The sequence below is a fragment of the Physeter macrocephalus genome, chromosome 16 (genome assembly GCF_002837175.3).
Source record: "Physeter macrocephalus isolate SW-GA chromosome 16, ASM283717v5, whole genome shotgun sequence".
NCBI classification, from domain to species: Eukaryota; Metazoa; Chordata; class Mammalia; order Artiodactyla; family Physeteridae; genus Physeter; species Physeter macrocephalus.
In genome coordinates, this window is record NC_041229.1 from 3,641,418 (window position 1) to 3,650,688 (window position 9,271).

At 40.6% G+C, this 9,271-nt stretch overlaps 1 non-coding gene across 1 annotated transcript; it reads right to left on the bottom strand.

The window, feature by feature from the left end:
* Window positions 1–1,661: 1,661 nt before the first annotated feature.
* LOC112066918 (U6 spliceosomal RNA) lies at window positions 1,662–1,765 on the bottom strand. Its single transcript, XR_002892974.1, has one exon. It is a non-coding gene; the product is annotated as a U6 spliceosomal RNA (small nuclear RNA).
* Between the last annotated feature and the right edge of the window lie 7,506 nt (window positions 1,766–9,271).

Sequence of the window (9,271 nt, forward strand, 5' to 3'; positions counted from 1 at the left end):
GGGAGGGAAGGAGAGGAGAGGGGAGAGGAAAAATGAAAAAGAAAGGGAGGGAGGAAGGAAGAAAAGTCAAAGAAAGAAAGTTCTTTTTCTTTTGAAATAGTTTGAGGGAAATGGACTCAAATAGAGGTAACAACATAAGGAACAGCACACAGGCAGGAAAGCGTAAGCCTGCAAAAACAAAGGCAAATAACCCAATTTGGATGGAACATCAGAGTGTTTCAAGAGGCGCAGCAGAAGATAAGCCTGGAAGGGTAAGGTGGTAAGCTGAATCTGGTCTATTTTTATTCATTTTTATCTAAAAACGAAGATATATGCTTTACTCGTATATAATATATGGATTGACCCTGGAACTCAGGCTCACAATTGAAGATATTTGTGATCCACATGAAAGAAAATTTTCAAAAAGAGCCAAATTCTGTCATTTCTTCTAAAATCTATCCTAATTCTCTACTGTCTCAGTGCAGCTAATATCTATGGCACTTCCTATGGCTCTGTGATGTCATTTCCTTTTGTAGCTATTAGTTCCCTGCAGTGTTTGTGCTTTACTCAACACAGGCTGTCTGGTAACAGATGTGATTCCCAGCTGTGTCTATATACCAACCACAGAGCGTTCATTAATAACAATTATTAAGTACTTTATGATACAAATTGAGCCTGTAGCAATAGAGAAAACATCCAGCCATTTGTTTTATGGCCTCTTGTCAGGGTGAACTATAAATCCCCATTATCTCAACATTATCAGCACTGGAAAACGGATCTAAGCGTGAGTCATAAATAAAACTACCAAACAGCTCAATCATTCTGGAAAGAACAGAGCATAAATTAACACTTGACGATGTAATGTTATATATGAACTTAAATAATAGCTCAAGCCTTCCTGTCGGCTAGTTACGCAAATTATTATTTTTAAGACTTACATTGGTAGTTGCATGGCTGGCATATTCATTTAGGCACACAATTAGAGTTCAATAAATATGCAGACCAGACACTGCCCTCCCATAACGCAACAGCTCCACTAATGATGTATGAAGAACAGTGAAAATGAAGAGAGAAAATTTCAACTGAGAGAATGTCTCTTAGGATTACAGGGAGTAGGGAAAAAAAATCACATTTTCTCTGAATACTACATCTCATAGGAGAAATCATTAAATTTGGGAAGATGGATAGAAGAGGAACCACAAAAACTGTATGCATTACTGGTTCCTGGGTGGTAGTCCAATGGATTTGCAGTCAATCGTAAAAATATTCATTTAGTTACTGCTCTGTTTTGGGTCCAAGCTGTCTTAAGTGATGAAGACGGAACAGAAAGATAAACGGAACACATGAATGTAAGTTTTGAAAGAAAAATAGCCAATAAACTCTCTAGGAACCAAAGACATGCAAATGAAAACCATGAGATACTTTTCATGTTTTAAAAGTTAATTCCCAGTATTGGGGAGGAGACAGTGAAATAGGAAATCCAATCATTTGCTAAAAGGCATCCGAAGGGGTTCAAACCTAGACGGCCATTGGGCAACATCTACCAAGGGCTCTAAAAGTGTCCATTACTTTTTTAAAATTAAGGTATAATTGACACACAACATTGCATGAGTTTCAGGTACAACACATGGTGATTTGACGTTTGTATAAACTGTGAAATGATCACCATCTAGTTAACATCCAAATATACAGAACATTTCACGAATGTGCATGTCATCCTTGCACAACAGCCATGCTAATCTCTGTATTGTTCCAATTTTAGTAGACGTGCTGCCAAAGTGGTCACCAGTGTCCACCTACCTCTGACCAGTTAAAGATTCTAATTCTGAAAAATTTATCAAGTAGCAAATTAGCGCCATTTATAATGGCTAAAAAAGAAATAGCAAATGATAAGATTCACTAGAGGAATGGCAGAATAGCTAAAAAAAAGTCTGTAAGGAAAGAGTTAAATAACTCATGGTTCACCCATATGATGAACTACTGTGTTGCCCTCAACAATTATTTTGCGAAGATTATTTAATATGAAAGTGTCCACCGAGCACTTTAAATATGTTGTAAAATGTTATGTATATTATAATTTCAATTTTTAAAATATTATGAAGTTTTTACACACGTTTATACATGCACCCATATAAAAGGCTAGAAGAAACACCCTAAAATAGTAAAAGTTCTTTTCCACTTGATGGTACTATGAATATTTTTTATCATCTTAATAATTTTCTATATTTCTAAAAATTTTTTTCAGCAGGACAGAGCATTTACAGCACATCTGGCTAGTAAGGATTTCAATTCACATTTTTTCCCAGGCCTTCTATAACCTGTATCCAATGGACCTGTCCAACTTGTCTTTCACAAAGTTTAACATAAAACTGGTCAAACGCATTTTCTCACTGCCCCCAAATCACGCTCTGCTTTCCAAATCAGCCTTCATTCAAGTTCCATTTCACATGTGTGCTCAAGGCAACAAAACGATGTGAACAGCATGAAAGCTGGAATCTTCATGAACTCAGTCTCTACCTGGAATCACACAGAAGCAGAAATACCTCACCCATCAAAAGTCATTACAAACCCCCACCAAAAAAACAAAACAAAATAATCTTTTCCTTACATCTCTTCAAGCACATCAAAAGGAGATCCAACCCTCACCTACACCCACACCACTCACAGCGCGCTGTGCCTCCCCAGAGCTCCCGCAGGACCCGGCTGCGCCAGGTCTCTTCCCCACCCCCGCACAACTTTCCTCGCCGCCTTCTAATTTCCTCTTCTCTAAGATTCATCTGACCTCTTAGTGTGTGTCCTCTCTCTTTCCCACATCACATCTTTTGTCTCTGACCAGTCTCCAGATTGGCAAAGCAGAACTATGAGGCGGTGAGCCTCTGTTTCCACGTCTGCAAAGAAGGTAAAACAATAAACCCTGTCCTACCATATCTTAAGATGTAGGTTCAAATATTTTAAAACTGGAGAGCACTGTACATGTCGTGACTATCATACCCCTTGTTTCTCATTCATGCAATAAGCCTTGCTAGTATGCAACCAGTATTCTGCCAGCACTCTGGAAGCTATACTTGATTATTCTCTCTGTATGCCTTCCTTAACTGAATCCATAGTTAATTCAATTTTTTCCTCCAAAATACATCTCAAGTCACCCATGGTTTTTCGTGTCCATTAGCACCAATCTCACCCAAGCACCTGTGCTCTCTCGCTTAGACTACTGAATTGACCCCTGACTTACCTTCCCATCCACTCTTACCCCTCTACCATATTACCTACTCCTACAGGAGCCAAAAGCAAAAGTAATCATTTCCAAGAGTCAGAATGTCCATTGGTTTCTTTAGCAGACATGATAGGTCCAGTTATTTGGGGAGCACGCGCATAATGAAACTCATACATAATGGCATAAGAGTACAAAAGAGAAACTAGAACCCATGAAAGGGATACTTACTTGCCAGAGAACTCTGCAGCTCTGCGCAGTGGGAAGAGAGAAGTCTACGGAGAGCCCCCTCTGATGCACACAGGTGCGTTTCCTCCTTGGATGTGTGACATACAGGAGATGCCTATCAAAGCAATTCATTGAATACACTGAAATTGACAAATTGCTTATTCAGCTTAACAAAAGACATTTGAACACATTTAAATTGTTTTTCCCATGGATGACTACACTAGTGACGTTCGTAAACCAGGCGTGCACTCTGTTTGAACTAAGTACCTCAACAGCTTCTTATCGCGCTTAGAATAAAATCTTCGCTCCTTACCACTGACCTCCAAGACTGTGCATGACATGGCCCCTTCCTTCTCTCCAGCCAATCTCTCCATGACTTATTATGCTTGCTGATTTGTTATTTCTTTACTGTTTCAGCTCTTTCCCGTATTTGTGTGGTGCCATTCCATCTGCCCTATTCTTCACCTGAATAATTTCCACAGGAATTCAACCATGTTGAAGCATGTATGTCAAACTGATGTTAGGATTTGACAGGAATGAATTTGCATACATAGCTGAGGAGGCTCCTGGGACAATGCTCCTATTAGGGTAGGAAGCATCCAGCTACTGAAATGAGCTCAACACATCAGCACTATTCATTGAAATAAAAAAGTGATTCTGAGACTCGCATGGGTCTATTGATAGTATTTGTTTCATTTCAATCCCACGGACTGAGAGACCTGTAATTTAAAGATTGTTGTGAAAAATCAGTAATGGCTTTTTCTCTTCTGAGAAACAGGTTCACTATATAAAGAAAAATAAGTTGAATCCCTACTGTGTTAGGTACTGTTAGTCACTTGTTCAATGCTCACTTCCCCCTTCTTCGTTGCTGACTGAACTTTGATTTTCTTTGGGGTGTCACTGTGTCAGGCTACATGCTTGCTTCTGCATCCTCCCTGAAAGCTCATAGCGTCTGGGTGGCTAATGACACACGTGCAGGACGTTCCTGGGAGAGATTATGTTTTCTGGGGGGAAAAGAATGGATGTACCAGACAAAGTCTTTTCCCCTTTCCCATGCTTTCCTCCCTTGAATGTGGACATGATGTCTGGATCCCCAGCAGCCATCTGCTAACCATGAAACGACAAACATGAAGCAAAGGTCAAGAGACTCACAGAGATGTTGACCTGATGCCACCAAGCTCCTGAACAACTCTATCATGTATTTATTTCCAATTCTCCATGATCCTCCCCCATTTATTCTTGAGAGAATCAAACATGTTCATGAAGTCTAAATGGCTGCTCTATTTTTGTCTTCAAGGACCTACTTGACGGTCCTTGTGCGTATCTGACCTCATGCTCCAGCAAAGCTAGAAAGCCCTCAAAGTTCCAAAACCTCATGGTGATTTGTGAGGCAAAAGGGACTATCTCTTTCCTTACATGTCTCATATTACGTGTAAAATGGTAATTGAGATATTTTCCTGAAACCTTCATTTCCAAATAGGCAGCAATTATAGGAAGGGCAGTGTCCAGCTAAGAACAAGGTAATGAATTCTGGAAGCAGAGACATGGCCAGAACCCATAAGTGAGGGAAGTTTTAGTCCACCCCCATCCTCAGTCCATGAATCATCAAGTGATGGAATTTAATCAGTAATGATATCAACGTCCTAAATAACACAAATAATAGGGTATCTCTAATTGATATTTATTAAACTCTTTATTCTTAAAGAAGTGTCCATGGAACAGTCATATGGATTGGTTTCCGAGTCCTGGTTAGTAAGGGGGCTTTCAATAAAAGTTGATTGTCCAATTTCACTAAAACTTAGAGCTGCTCTGTCCAATATGGTAGCCACTAGACACAGGCAGCTATTTAAATTTAAATGAGTTAAAATTAAATAAGACTTGAGAGTTCCTGAGTCATGCTTGCCACATGTAGCTACTGGACTGCACAGATATAGAACTCTTCCAGAAAGTTCCACCGAACAGTGATGCTCTAGAGCCTGAGACAGGCTTGGACATTCCTCAGTAGGTGACACATATAACTGCTTTGATTACCACCAGAAAGTAAGCTCCCTGAGGGGAGAGATTTTTGTCAGAATTATGCACTGCTCTATCTCTAACACCTAGACAATCATTTTTACATGTCTGGTGGTCAATAAATAATTGGTTCTCAATTCAGTCAGGTACAGCACAAAATATGTTTTGTTCTCAAAATTGCTTGCACTTTTCTTAGCATTGAACATGCGATCTGCCTAGAGCACTCATCTCGTTTTCTTTCCAATCTATTTCTATTTAAATTTTAGTCCAGTCTAATTATTTCCATAATCTCATTAAAATGGAAAAACTCAGTCTTTCCCTCCTGTGTGTCTCCTTTGCTAATTCCCCCAGAACCCTTCACTCCTGACACTTCTGGTCAGTGAATGTATAGAGGTTTTTCCCCACGACAAGCAATTCTCTGTGACACTAGCTGGTTGTCCTATGATTTAACTCAGTTCTGACACTCTCTACCTGGAGATAGCATTAGGTTCTGCACGTTAAGGTCTCAGTCCCACAAGACTCCCCACCACACACACACACACACACACACACACACACACACACGTATGGCAGATGCCAGTCACAAGCCCAATTGTGGGCTGCTTCTCCCACAATCTGTGCTTTTGACCAACCCGCCATAGACTGAAGCTTCCAACAACCTCCTCCTTGGATGTGATTAGTTTGCTAGAGTGGTACACAGAACTCATGGAGACACCTTTACCAGTTTATTAAAGGATATGATAAAGGATACAGATGAACAGCCAGATGAAGAGATACACAGGGTGAGGTCTAGGAGGGTCCTGACCCAGGAGGTCTGTCCCTGGGGAGTTGAGGTGCATCACTCTCCCACTGAGGATGTGTTCACCCGCCGGGAAGCTCCTCGACCCCACACTTTGGGGATTTTATGGAGACTTCATCACTCCATTTCCAGCCCCTCTCCCCTCTCTGGAGGATGGGTGTTTGGGCTGAAAATTTCAAGCTTCTAATCACAGTTTGGTCTTTCTGGTGACCAGCCCCCATCCAGGAACCCAGCTAGAGTCGCCTCATTAGAACAAAAGATGCTTTTGATACTTTTATTACTTAGGAAATTATAAGGGTTTCAGGAGTTCTGTGCTGGGAACCAGGGGCAGAGACAGATATAGGTATTTTCTGTTATCTCACACTCATCCATTTATTAAAATCTCAGTCTCATTCAGGAAAATATTCTGTCAAATTCAAATGTTGTTTTTATAGCCGCACACATATTTTCTCTCCAGTGTCCAGGCAGGACTCTCACTCTTGTCTTCTTTGTCTCTCCTTCCTTCTCCTATTGCTGGTTCTCCTGTCCTCATCTGCCCATCTGGGTGCAAACTTCAGGAAGCCCTACTCTTACCTGTCTTGTTCAGGAAAGAAGGCAGCAGCAGGGTGGGTAGAGAGGAGATTTTGACTTAAAGTGGGCAGGGGTGTCTCCAATCGTGGGCTGCTTCTCCTACAATCTGTGGTCTTTTGTTGTCAAGGTGATCTTATTGCATGAGGTTACACCATTCTCTTGGGGCCTCACTTAAGTCCCCCTTCATCTTGGAGGAGATTCTTTAGCCTCGTCCACAACTCTGCCAGAGAAATAACCACTAATGCCACTCTGGCTTTTCTTAACGACTGCTTATTTATGCTTCCTATTTTCAGTATCTTTATTTCTTTGAAAATACTTCTGATTTTAAATTGTTTGTTCCACTCCATTAATTATTCCTCTAGAATAGGTACCATATTGTGCATCTTTCTTTTTAATCTTATGTAACTCAAATGATCGCTTACTCTTGTGAGCTCATATTCCTCTGACAGTGTCAGTTTCTTTGGATGCTCAGAACAAGATAGTGAGCTTGGATATATAATTTGGCATTGTTGACATATACTTGATATTTAAAACCATGGAAATGGATGAGATTACCCAGGGAGAAAGTATGTAGAGTGAGCCAAGAGGGTTATGATAGAGCTTAAAGGAATGCTAATATTTAAAGGTTATGGAAAAGCAGAGGAATCAGCAAAGAATCCTAAGAACCTGAGGGGTAAAAGGAGCACAGGGAGGCTGTGGTGTCAAGAGTGTTTCAGGGAGGAGGGTGGGAGCGCTTGTGCCAAATCCTTGTCAGATCCGTTTTAAGTGAGGTGAGAAGTGAAAAGCCTGCCTTTGCAAACAGAAAGCAACAATTTCACTCAACACTTTGGCTTCCATGAAGTCTGTGGAGACATTCTTGGTACTGTTTTTCTGTGTCGCAGGCACGAAGATGGGTGTGAAACAGCAAAAGGCTCTGCTTTCCGCGTTTCCCCAGCAGAGTAACTCCACATCCACAGCCACCTCCATTGCCCCACCTCAGGAGGGACCACGGGGGCATACAGAAGAAGCAAGCATCTGCCATGCCTTCTACACACAAAGGAAAATAGGAGCTTTTGCCCAGAGGTTAGTAAAGGTTTGGTTGCCTTCTTGGCAGGCTAACCCTCAGAAGCAGGGAGACAACCTACCCCCAGGAGATGAGTTAGGTTTCCAACCACCATCTTACAATTAGGCAGGCAGAATGTGAGAACTGAAGGAAACAAACAGTCCCGGGGGTTCCAGACTGTATCCTGCCAGGTTTCGGGGGGGAGGGGGGTACTCTACATATTTGATCCAAATGATAGATAGAAAGATAGATAGGTAGGTACATAGATAGCTAGCTAGATAGCTAGATAGAAGATAGATATATATAGATAGATGGTAGATGGATGGATAGATAGATAGATAGATAGATGATAGATATAGATAAATAGATGATAGATAGATAGATAGATGATAGAGAGAGAGGTAGCTGCATATATTTAAGAAAATGGTGTGTACATGCAAATATATTTTATGTCAGTTTTCAGTGCCCTGCACAGAAACAGATGCATTAACCTGTGGGATGGCAGTCACTAGATTTTGCACAGACGTCAGTTGAAAGCATTCCCACCATCTTGAAACTGCAAGGTGAGCAGTTTAAAAACATATAGATCCACACCCTCTCCAGCATTTATTGTCTGTAGATTTTTTGATGATGCCCATTCTAACCACTGTGAGATGATACCTCATTGTATTTTTGATCTGCATTTCTCTAATGATTACTGATGTCAAGCATCCTTTCAAGTGTTTGTTGGCAATATGTATATCTTCTTTGGAGAAATGTCTATTTAGGTCTTCTGCCCATTTTTGGATTGGGTTGTTTGTTTTTTTGATATTAAGCTGCATGAGCTGCTTGTATATTTTGGAGATTAAACATTTGTCAGTTGCTTCATTTGCAAATATTTTCTCCCATTCTGAGGGCTGTCTTTTCATCTTTTTTATGGTTTCCTTTGCTGTGCAAAAGCTTTTAAGTTTCATTAGGTCCTATTTGTTTATTTTTGTTTTTATTCTTCTTTCTCTAGGAGGTGGGTCAAAAGGATCTTGCTGTGATTTATGTCATAGTGTTCTGCCTATGTTTTCCTCTAAGAGTCTGATAGTGTCTGGCCTTACATTTATGTCTTTAATCCATTCTGAGTTTATTTCTGTGTATGGTGTTAGGGAGTATTCTAGTTTCAATCTTTCACATGTAGCTGTCCAGTTTTCCCAGCACCACTTATTGAAAAGGCTGTCTTTTCTCCATTGTATATTCTTGCCTCCTTTATCAAAGATAATGTGACCATATGTGTGTGGGTTTATCTCTGGGCTTTCCATCCTGTTCCATTGATCTGTATTTCTGTTTTTGTGCCAGCACCATGCTGCCTTGATTACTGTAGCTTTGTAGTATAGTCTTGCACTGTTGGTGGAAATGTAAATTGATATAGCCACTATGGAGAACAGTATGGAGGTTCCTTAAA